The sequence below is a fragment of the Hipposideros armiger genome, unplaced genomic scaffold (genome assembly GCF_001890085.2).
Source record: "Hipposideros armiger isolate ML-2016 unplaced genomic scaffold, ASM189008v1 scaffold_441, whole genome shotgun sequence".
In the NCBI taxonomy this organism is placed as follows: domain Eukaryota; kingdom Metazoa; phylum Chordata; class Mammalia; order Chiroptera; family Hipposideridae; genus Hipposideros; species Hipposideros armiger.
The window spans coordinates 1,247,241-1,259,566 of record NW_017731791.1 but is presented as its reverse complement, the minus strand read 5'-3'; the positions used below and the strand labels follow the sequence as shown (position 1 = coordinate 1,259,566).

The 12,326-nt window shown below is 38.6% G+C and overlaps 1 long non-coding RNA gene across 1 annotated transcript; it reads right to left on the bottom strand.

The window, feature by feature from the left end:
- Positions 1–1,243: 1,243 nt before the first annotated feature.
- Positions 1,244–10,745, bottom strand: LOC109394856 (uncharacterized). The gene is made up of 3 exons (XR_002126534.1): positions 10,461–10,745; positions 3,554–3,668; positions 1,244–3,098 (listed from the first exon to the last, which is right to left on the bottom strand). It is a non-coding gene; the product is annotated as an uncharacterized LOC109394856 (long non-coding RNA).
- Between the last annotated feature and the right edge of the window lie 1,581 nt (positions 10,746–12,326).

Below are 12,326 nucleotides of genomic sequence, written 5' to 3'. Positions count from 1 at the left end.
GATGCTCAGAGGGCTACCAAGAGAAAGAGACAGACGGGGACAGGCCTTACAGGCAACTTAATATCCACTTGAAATATTCAAATTTGCATTTCAAATAATGCTCTGAATCATGATAACAGGTGTTACTAGGTCAATGTGGCAGCATTGGGTTAAAGTCAACCAGTTGTCTTTCTAATGTAGGACTTGCTAATGTGTGCTGTTAATTTATATAGGGGGTTTGTTAAGCATCACCGCCTAAGCTTATTTGATTACAGTGCCTTTTAAAAAGATCTTATAGAACTAGTTTCCACTGATCAAACTTTGGGGAATGATAGCACAAATTACAGAACAAAAACAGAGGAGATGAAATTTCTTTGTAATATGTTTAGCAAAACGGTTCTAAAAAGCAACTTCTTGATGTACAGGATTGAGGGTTTATCACTTGAAAATTTCAGGAATGGGATCCAGAAAACTCTTCATTACTTTCGCATCTTCATACTTCCCCTTCCCTTATCCTCCCATGAGTCCTTCAAGACCCCACTAAAATACCACACACATGAGAAAGAATATATGGTTTAATAAGACTCCTGATAGCACTAAAGGTTTTTAGAAATTTTACATTCAGGAATAATCAAAGATTAAAAAGAAAGCTTATATAATACTATCATCTTGGCCTCTAATACTATTTCTTATGAAGAAAGAATTAGAATTCCTTGAAGAAGTGGCTGATTTCAGGGTTGAGGCAGAGTAAATACAAGACACATTGAGACTATTTTATTATTCCACAAAGTTAGAAAGTGCTAAAAAAAACAAAACAAAAAGATGGGTCGCAGTACAAGGACACAAACAACTCTAAGAAGCCCCCGCTGGCCACATCTAAGACAATCTGAGCAACAAAATAAATACAGTAATAAACTCTTGAAAAATAGAAATCCATGTCAAAACTACAGACAAATAAATAAATGGGAAAAAGGGAGGGCTCTTGCTTACAGTAAAATCCCAAGTGTCTACAGGTAAATATGACAGAAGTGGTGAAGTTAGATAACTAGCATTTGCAACTATCATGCTAAAAATTGGATCAGCCAAGAATCATTGATCCAGAGGGAAATTTTGATGAAGAGTAAGATGTTTGCATAGTGTTGATGCGTTTCCCCACAGATTGTTTATAGTCATAAGGGAAAAAGCAATACCAATGTAACAGTAACAATATTATAGCTATATTGAATATGATATATATATATATATGTGTGTGTGTGTATATATATCATTATAAATAATTCAGTTTCCATATAATAGTTACTATATAGTATTAACCATATAATGGTGAAACCAGACAAACCTTGACTAGGTGATCAAAATTCACATCACCAATGAGGGGCAGATGGACACCGTGTGCCTCTAGATGTCATAACTTAAGGAACTGTGACATCACTTACGTATTACCCCAGTCTGAAATTCATAAGCCAAATTTAATAATGAGGAAATATCAGACAAATCCAAAAAGAAGATTATCCCAATGGAAAAAAAAAAGACTGTTTTCTTCAGACTTGTCAATGTCATAAAAGACAAAGGAAGGTTTTTGGAAATATTTTAGATGAATGTAAGCTAAAGAGATAGAATAATAAAATGCATTACCTGAGTCTAGACTGGATTTCCACTGGAGGGAAAAACAACGCCATGAAGGACATTATTGGGCCAATTGACAAAATCGTTTGTCAATGTTTTACTGAGCTTGATAATGTTAGAAAATATCCTATTTTTAAGAATTAGACACTAAAGTATATAGGGATAATGGGCGCTAACACATGCCGGTCGTTCTCTAAGGATTCATAAAAAATGATAAATATCTGTATCTACATCTATAAATTTATATGCACCCATTCTTCCTCCCCCATCTATCCATTTATTTACTTACCTATCTCTTTATTTACTTACCTACTTACCTGTTTATTGTGTGACAAAGCAACTGAGTAAAATTTTAATAGGTTAATCATGTAAAGGGTATAATGGTGTTCTTTGTACTAGTCTTCTACTATTTTTATTCTTTTAACTTTTTTTTATAAATTTAATATTGTTTCCAAATAACAAAATTTTAGAAATTCACATAGCACCAGGTACAGTTTCTCTGTGGCTTGGGGATTAATCTCATGAGCTCTGGAGTTACACACACTGAGTTCCAATCTTGGCCTCATTATGACCCTCTGTGCTCTTGGGTAGTCGCTTCACCCCTTTATGCTCCAGTGTCTTCCTCTGTGATAATAAGAGCATCCTTCCTGAGGGTTATTATGTGGATTAAATGAGATAATCCAAGTTAAGCTTAGCACTGCACGTGACACATAGCATTGTTTAATAAATGTTATTTTTACACAATGAGTTTTCAGTAGGCTGTAGTTGATTGAAGGGTTTCATGCTTGAGCCAGTTTAAAGAGATTGAGAAGAAACAAGGCTTAAAGACACAGGTTTGGATTAAATGTGTTTCTGAAGTTCCTTTCATTGTCATGGTTCTTTGGTTCTTTAACAAGGATCTTATATCTGAGTTGAAAACAAAATGTTTGAATTTTTAATAATCTTTACTCCGTATTTTTAAAAAATATATAAGAAGCTGACATTATGGTCCAATTGAAGATTATAGTTGATTTTCAGAAAAGCCTTCAAATGAAATGGGATTGAACATCAAACGCTTCTTCCCACCAAACCAGACGTGGACTATTTACTTTCCAAATACTGCCAAGAATTCCTATAAAGGAATTAAATCATACTGCCCCCATCTAACAGTATCGCCTAACTTCATACGTCTAGCTTACGTTGGTATAAAACTCGAGTTGGATAACATTCGTTTCACTCTTTAACTCGATTCCCTCACTTAAGGAGCTGAGTCCTAGATCAATTGCATTAAAGAGTTCAATGCCATCCACTCATGAGTGATGAACTTCAAGACTGCCTCCTAGGTCTGGTGAGTTTCCTTCCAGTTAATGCAGTCTTTCTCTTTGGCTCTTTACTACCTTTGGCAGAACTGATTCCAAAGCAGGGCTTATCAACTTCAGTTTTTCCAAGACTTTCTCGATGCTTCAACTCTTATGCTTCAACTCTCTGTTTTGGCAAATTTTTGAAATACTTTTCTGGAAAAGGAATGAAAAGAGATCACACTTGGGTGCCAAGTGGAGTTGGATATAATATCTTGTCTGTACCACATTCTCACTGTGTTCCCTCAGTATGGAAAGCAGAATCATATTAATATTAAGAGCAAGGTCTCTGGGGTCAGACTGGCAGGGTTAGAATCCTGCTTAGAGGGACCCTTTGTTGGGCAAATAATTTTACTTCTTTCTGTGTCAGTTTTCCTATCTTTAAATGGGGATAATAGAGCTCTCACCCAATAGGACTGCAGTGAAGGTTAAATGATATGATTATATGAGATGCTTATAACAGTACTTAGCGCATAGAAAGTACAATTCCAGGTTTCAGTGTTCTTATCAAAATTGAGTATCAAGCCTATTCCATATGTTTAATGCAAGGATTATATAAGCTATTGCAAGTAAGAAACAAATAAACAAAAACAAAAACTTCAGCCCTGTACCTGGTTCATTCGTGAATGTTCATTCATTCATTGGCTGTGTGTTTATATCTCCTATGTTTTAAGGGCTGGGCATTCAGAGAAGATTCAGACAGAAAAGAGTCTGTGTTCTTCTGACCTGTGGAAAAAAAAAATGGTACTTATAAAAGATAAGGGCTGTGTAGGCCTGGTCTATAAATCTTAGTAATAGCACATTTTGTTTTTCTTATCTCCCATCCCCACTTTTAAGGATATCTAATTTCCCTTCGAGTCAGAGTTTAGAATCTCATTTTCTTTCCTGCAAACCGCATTTAAATGCATCTGACTTCGCATTTAGCTAATAAGGAAAATGAACATTTTGGGGGACATTTTGAAGTTTACAAAGGGCTTTCATGTGTGGCTCCGCCTTTAGTCCGCCTCTGATGCTGTGAAGGACAGCTGTAGGCCCATTGTCATCCTGAAATCTCCCAGAGAAACATGGCTGCCACATATTTTTAGTGGTTAGCAAAATAAACTACTTAAAAGTAAAAATATTCCTGTCTCTATTCTTCAGAAAGCAAACAGATTCTAGAACAGGCAAGGACAAGAGCTGGAGGAGGAACGTTGGCAATTTTTTCTTTGCATAATTTTTCTGACAAAACAAAAAGGTTTCGACATCATTTTTGTGACAAACTGTACCCATATCTTTGAAATTTTTGTAAATTTAGCATCAATCATGCACATCTTCCAGTCATTTTCACTGAAATTTCATTCCATTTATCTTGTTGGCAAAGTGAAAAGCAATTTTTGTTTTCTAACGCTGCCTTTTCCTTCGCTACAGAAAAAAAAATGGTAATACTAAAAGGGGGAGGTTTTTCCTATCTTCTGCAGGGAGGGTCCCAGTGCGCTCATTTGTATGTACAGTCTATCATTCCTACTTTAGCGTGTTTTCATTTTATTTATGGGTTTGAATCATTTATTATTTCCTTGCCAACATTATGCCAAGGACTCTTAATTGGTACATAGAGCAATTAAAAACTTTATTACTTAAATAGTTTTCAGAACAGGAAAGGAAAGGTACCCAAATCAGCATAATCAATTTAGTTCTAAAACACTAAGTCTGACTTTTTATTTTATTTATGATAAGGATTTTGTTCTAATGCTACGTCTGTAGCATAGCTGCTTTTTCTAGTTCTACATAAATGAGATTCATACCTAATGGGTTTCCAATTTTCAAATACAATCTCTCAAATAGTTTTAACTTGCCATTAAGGCTGTGTTTACCCATCATCAAGTGAATGTTTGGGAAGGACTTATTGGCACATACAGGGTGTTAGTATTTTAATATGACAATCCGTTCCGCCCTGCACGTCTCCTCACCAAAACTTTCTTTTACGAAAGTGACTTTTGCTATATTTAGGGAGTGTTTCTAGACAAAAGTCACATCAAGTCTATTCCCCGTTGATTTAACTGTAGCAGTCTTTGCTGTAGACAAATTTTACAGATAGATGAAAAAAGATTTTTAATATAAATGTAATGGCTTGGAAATGTTTATTCCGTGTAGGCAGAGCATCTGTTAGTACCTTATATCCCTCGGGAAGAGTTCTGAAAGACTATAATGAATAAGATGGAGAAAGTTGGAAATTTATAAAAACCCCCACATTATCCAAACAATGATAAAAATTACTTTGTAAAGTTCTGATGAGTAGGTTGTCAGAAAACACACACACACACACACACACACACACAATGCACATATTCGAAGGATAGAAAATGAATCAAGTATTTTGCAAGATCTCATTTAATCCCCACATAGTTTCACATAAAATATTATTATTTTTCTATATTTTGCAGTTGAGAAAGCAGACAATAGGTATGAAATAATTATACAACTGATAAGTTAGATTGGATATAAAATAAGCTCAGAGGAAGAAAGAGGTTATAAAAGGGAAAGATCAACTATTTTAATGGGGCTGAAGATGTCAGAAAAGAGATGTTAAGCAAGCCTTGAAAGATGACGCCAACTTCAGAATCTGCTCACCTTCCCCCTTCCAGTAACTTGGTTCCCCTCCACATCCCCAGCAACGTGGAGACCTGTTTCCACAGGCCTCCAGACTCCAAATCCCACCAACTGTCAAGTCTGTTTTCTCCTATTTAGGACTGTGGATATGAACTTGGAAGGATGTGAATCAATCCTTTTTTCTCAGTAAACTAAAAGAGCTGTTGTAATGTACATAGGAAATGAAAGGTTTTGTCTGCACACTTAAGCACAGATTTAAAACCAATACTAAAATCCTAAGTGGGGCAGTGGTTCTCCTTCATGCTGGGTTGTTCGTCAAGATAGACTCCACTTTTGAGGGAGAGAGAGCGACATGTGCTCTGAACGTTTGTCTGTATAACTTATTCCATCCTCATGGCTGTTTGTGAGTTAGGGATCGTTATGCTCATGTGCAGATGAGGAAAATGAGGTAGAAAGAAGGTAAACTTATCAGAGACCAGGCAGCAAGTAAGAGAAGAAACTTGGACGCAAGCCCAGGTCTGTGTTATGCCAAAGTCTGCGAACTTTCCATTAAGCTCTGTCAAGTCGATTAATAACCATTGGGCACTTGCATCAAACCAAGCAACCTGCTCTGTATTACGTTAGAGAGAAAATGTGAAGAAGCTGGAACCTGAGAACACAGATAGGTCCACATGAGGCCGTTTTCAAATGACAGTAGGAAAAATAAAAACATTTTATTTGTACTTCAGTTAAGTTCTGCTATCATATAACATCAGTTCTGATGATAGGTGCTAAGAATCCTGTGGAAATCAGTAGGAAGTGTGCTTCTTTACATACCAAGATGATGTGCTTGACTCATGTCAGTGTGACAAGCACTTTGAGTTTGAAGTTGGAAGTCCACATACCAGGTTGCATATTTTGGAAAATCAGCCAGAAAACCACTGATCTCTATTTATGGATGTAGGGCAGATAATGTGAACGCCATGCATTCTTCCTTCCTTCCTCCCTCCCTCCCTCCCTCCCTTCCTCCCTTCCTTCCTTCTTTCCTTCTTTCCTAACAGAACGGCAATGCATTTGTTCGGAATGCATTTCACCACCCTGGATCTGATACAGACTGTAATTAGTCAAAGCCAATCACAACACTTATTCTTCCTGCTTTCCCAGTCTCTACAGCATAAAGAGTGGCCAGGAGACTCCGTTCTGCCAAAGGAATCTAAGGAGAAGTCTTTTAAGATTGTTTCTGCATTTTCCCTTTTTATGAAAAAGAACAGACATGGTTGGCACTACTTTTCACCTCTTTCCCTGTTTTGAATGCAGATGTAGTACCTGGAGCTGTGTGGCCATCTTGTGAATATAAGAGAAAAGCCAGGAATGCCTGGCCTGACATCAAAGAGCTGTTGAACACACACCAGAGGCAGGCTGCCTTTTGACTTGTTTGTGTGTGTGTGTGTGTGAGAGAGAGAGAGGGGGGACCAACACCTATTTTGTTAAGATATTATCATTTCGTACTTCGTTACTTATAGCTACGTGAATACATTCCTAATAGGTAAAGGATAGGTTATAACTACAATCTTAACTATAACCATTTCAATTAGCTGGTGATTAAAAATACAGTTGACTCCTGAACAATGTGGGGGGTTAGGGTTGCTAACACCCCACGCAGTTGAAAATTTGCATATAATTTTTGACTTTCCACAAACGTCAGCCACCCCCTCAGTGTCCGCAGGGTACTGGTTCCAGGACATCTAGTGGAAACTGAAACCTGGGATGCGCAAAATACCTTGTATAAAATGCTGTAGAACAATACATACAGTCAGTCCTCCATATCTGCAGATTCCCAACCGCAGATAGAAAATACTATTTTTGATCTCTGGTTGGTTGACTCTGTGGATGTAAAACCCAGGGATACCAAGGGTCAACTGCTTTATGTTAGGGAAATAATAATATGTGTGGCAATCTATATTATCCACTCAACCTTCCCCAACAACAATCTAAATTGGTTTACTTTGGGTCACATAGTAATCAAAAGATGGTAAATTAATGCAAGTAAATAGATGCAAAATAGGTGAGTGAAAGCTATTTACAAGTCTTGGGGAGCTTATTTCAAATTTATTTTATTTTTGAAATAAAATATACTCTGAGTTGACACTGCTCCTTCTTTCCTCTTTTTATTGTGGCATCCTATATATATGAAAAATTATTTCACGCTAATTATCTGCAAATGGGAAAGTCACCACAGTGAAATCGGGCTTTTATCCAATCTTTCCTTGCTTACAGCCCAAATTTAAATGTAGCCTAAATGACACCTGACAGAAACATGCAGAGGTCATAGAGTCCTTGCTTTGGAGAGACATTAATCAAACAAATGTCATCTACTACTGAAATGTCTAATTCAGTAGTTATATCAGAAAATGTATTTTAAATCTTATGAAAAAGGGAGATTAAATGAAAGTAGAGACAATACATTTAACATAAAAAGGCAAAACTCTAGAGATCAGGGTTGCTAAATTATTATTTCAGAAATTTCACTCGAAGATTGACAGATCATTTTGAGTCTTCTACGTCTCTTACGCTGGCATTTTTAGAAAACGTCTCTCCTCAGTTTTTCTCTACTTCACTTTTTAAGATGTCATTAATAATAGGCTAGTAGTTCTGCTTTTTCCTATGAATTGTTTGATACTTCTGAGAACACAAAATCACTTTAATAATTTTGAGAATACAAATTATTTTGCCGCTTTCAAGGGAAACTATCTTAAACTTGTTAGTAGAGAGGAAAGGCTGCTTTCCACAACCATTACTGTTTAGGGAATGATATGTTCCCTTTTTAGTAACTTTTATTTTTGTTTGTTTCTTTTTCCATTTAAAGATCTAAATGAGGAAAAGAAATGATGTTTTAGGAGTGAAGAAAAATACATTTAACAGAATCCAGCAGCTGATCCAGGTGGCTAGACAAAGTACCTGAATATTTTCATAAAATTTGAGTTTGGAGGATCAATGAAATTATCCACTTTTCTAAAGAATAGATTTCACCGGAGATGAGTTTTGTTCCTCAATTGTGAATAACTCCTTATAAAGCCACAATTTCATTGTACAAGTCCCGTATTCATGCTAAATCTTTTGTTGTTCTCTATTCAAAAAGAAGAGCTACGCAGACATTTTCCAAAAATTTTCCTTAGGATATTTATTTTTTCAGGAATCAGGTTGGAATTTGATGAATTAATGAGCAGAAAAACATTCCCCAAGTTGCCATTTGTATATAGCAGCAGGTGGATGGGTTCAAGCAACCATAAGCATGCACAGAAATTAAGTTGGACAAACTCCCTTATTTGACTGATTGAATTATCCCGAGGGTCATACATTAGAACGACACAGAAAAGCACTCCTTTCTATCTTTGATAGCCTCAAAAAGTAATACAAAATAGCTTTTCTTATAGAACACGTTTGACACTTTTCACAAAGTCTTCGAGTCCCCACAGCGAGGTCCTCACAGGTGGTTCACAGAGAATGAGATTACATAATTAAGTCTTTAGGAAGTGAGGTCGTTTAAAACCCATATAGGATGAACAAATAGAGGCTGGGGTTTGAGCAATTAGGGAAACTCTTGACTTTTTTCGTTTAACTCATTATTAAACCACAGAGGACTTTAATTCTCACTTTCATATATCCTGTAGCCTGTGGCATAAAAATAGTTTGCAGCAATTCTCAGAAAGATAAAAGTGTGTGTGTGTATGCATATGTGTTCATACATGTGTGTACATATATATGCATGTATGTTTGTGTGTACATATATATGCATGTATGTTTGCGCATTGTGGGGAGGGATGCTATCAGCGTCCACCTGCCCCAAACTCACATTTATATGTGCTGGAGATTAAACACATTGTTTCATAATATAGAAGGCATTTCTATATTACGTATGTACCTTGATTGGTGTGACAGTTAAATTTGAAAATAATTGAATAGGTAAACAGACTAAAGCTCTGTTTCTATATGTAAGAATGTCCTCATTACTGAAAGAGCCATTTGAAAAAAAAAAAGAGCCTTGAATATGGTACTGAACTGGAAGTGTTTGACAACTCATTTTAACTATCTTTCAGATAAAGAATAAATTCGAGGATTCAGTCACTTGTGCTTACAGGAGAGCATATGGCATGTTCCGTGGGAGGACAGAGTAACCCTCCACATCCCAGCCAAATTTTAGTTAGAGTTATTACAGCCTCTTTATCTGAGGCTCCCTGTAGTCTTCGCTTCCCAAGCGAAGGGGCCAGATGAAGAGATGATTGTGCATAAAGTGGTTTGTAATCTTCCTAAGGGAAAGTCTTGATAAAATGTGGGCTTTTCTAAGGATACAGAAGATGTGCAGGCTACAGCGAAAGCGCTGCTCGCTAAAACGCACACAGCCATGAATCACGCCTCGCCACCTTGCAACAGTGTGGCTTGGCCGCCTGGGCTGAACACTCAGGAAGCAGGCAATAGCAGGAAAAGCCACGGTCTCCCCAGGCCTTCTGTATCAGGCATGGAGGTTAGCTCCGCACTAGACTTGGAGCTGGAGCTCAAGTTGAGGGGGAACTGTAATAATCCAGGTAGCATGTCTACTTTTTATGACACATCCCAAATTCAAATCAGCATCCAGAGGACAAAGCTCCCGATTTTGACTTGGTCAGCAACATCACATTCCCTGGCTGAGTTAGAGACACGCTAGTGGCTCAGGTCCCTGCTGAAATTCATCTTTAAGACAAAGGAATTCCAGTCAGAAAAACAAAGACCAGCACAGGGCTGCATATAAGCGAGGGCTGTTCTGAAAAAGACAGGCTGAGTGACCCAAGCAGACCACAGAATGGGAAAGGAGACGGCCATCAGCCTCAGGGGCACATTTGGCTTTTCCTCTGTTCTAGGCAGAAGGGAAGCCTGTGATTCTCAATTACATATCTTCCTTTAGGGACAAAGGGTTACCTGCCAGATTCAGGAAGTGATTCGGCTTTCAGGAGACCTTCTTCAAGATTATTCATTCCATGTATCCATCCAGCCAGGAATCGTAGAATTCCTACCGTATGCCAGGCTCTGTGCTGCTGTGACAGGACCACACAGACCTGCCCTCATGGAACTCACAGTCGAGGTGGGGGAAGCAGAGAGGTGCGGAAAGCAAGCCCTTTCTCAGCAGCGTGGAGATGCGGGAATGAAAAGGTATGCTTGAAGGGCTTGCCTAGGAGGGCATGTCAGGCACCCTGACAGCTCTGTGTAAACACTACTTTGGTTCCTTGCAGAGGCTTAGCCACTGTGTCAGCATTTTTGAGAGCTAGTCGGAGCTTGGCAGCAGCCCACACATCTGCTGCATTGCAGGAATAGCGAGCGGTTTTTAGAGCTGCTTCTTTAGCAAGAGCACAGTCCTTGACTTCGGATTTCCACATAGGCTTTCAGAAAATTCTCCCTTGTGCCTGAGCAAGCAGTGGGAAATGAAATGCCACACTACACCCCTGGCTTGGGGGCAACAACACATCGCAAGTGTCAGTTATAAGCAATAAAAGGAAGAAATCAAGATGGTGCTGTAGATAATGCAATGTTCCAATGCTGAGATGAGATCTGAAATATTCTCCAGGCCTGACCACTGAAGGGTGTGACTCCCTGGCTGCACAGAAGAACGCAGCGTCACAAGATTCCAATGCCGTCTTTTCTTTCTTTCTTTCTTTCTTTTTTCTTAATGTAATGAAATCTTATTGACATTTGTCAGAGAATTTAGTTTTCTTCCTGTTTGGCATTAAATTCTGGGGAACGTTCTCATAGTGGAGGTGGCTGTGAGGGTGTGTGTGTGTGTGTGTGTGTGTGTGTGTGTGTGTGTGTACGCGCGTGCGCGCGTGCGCGCCTGTTTTAATATATGTGATAGCAGTAATGAAAAAGAGGAATGGAATGTTAACACACACCAGCTCCCAAGGGAGCAAGGAAGCACGGCAGATATACACGGTGGCGTCAAAGCAACATTTATTTTGAACTAAATCATGCAAATTAGGTTTACCTCTCTCCCTCTCCCTTTTCATTGAAATATATTTTTAAAAGAAATGAAAGATGTGTTGTCCTTGTTTTCTTACTAAAACGAGGCCTCACGAAACAAAACCAAGGTTTTGGGGCTGTCAACACTTCTTACAAACAATGACATTTTTTTAAAGCATGTTAAATTGGAATAGAGATGATTCTGGCCGATGTGCGTAGCTCAAGCTCCTGCGTGCACGTGTTGCCCCCCTTTCTTTGCGGTGCAGGCAATTTCCTGTCGACTGTTCTCCCGCACTCTTGAGCAGCCAGTTTTCATCATGACATCAGCTGTGGGCCCCCGCACACACCCTCACATTCTCTTTGTTGTGCTGTTCCCTGCAGGTTCGCCTTATCTCCCCTCCCCTTCTCTTGTTTCCTTGTAAGTATTCTCCACCAGTTTATTTTCCATTTGGAATCTATTTTATCCCCTCTCCGGGAGTATTGATCCTCTGTCATATAGACCACCTGCTTCCTGGTGTCCCCTCTTCACTGTCGCACAGGCTATTATTGCATGTAGGTCACTTTTGATTATTCCAATGTCGGCTGCAGTTTTCCCAGCTGATGCCATATTGCCTTCTCTATATCATCCCAAGCATCCCGAAAGCCCCCTGGCCTTTTGCTGTGGCCAGATAATTCACCCTGAGGCTCGGCATGAAAAACAAAAACGCAGCCAAATCTTATCTGTGGAGACATCACTTTTTGGGTGGGGGTGGGGGTTGGAGAACAGATTAACAAATAAACATGGTTTTGCACATTACCAAAGAGAGAGAAAAAGCCTATATGTTTTTCAGGCTT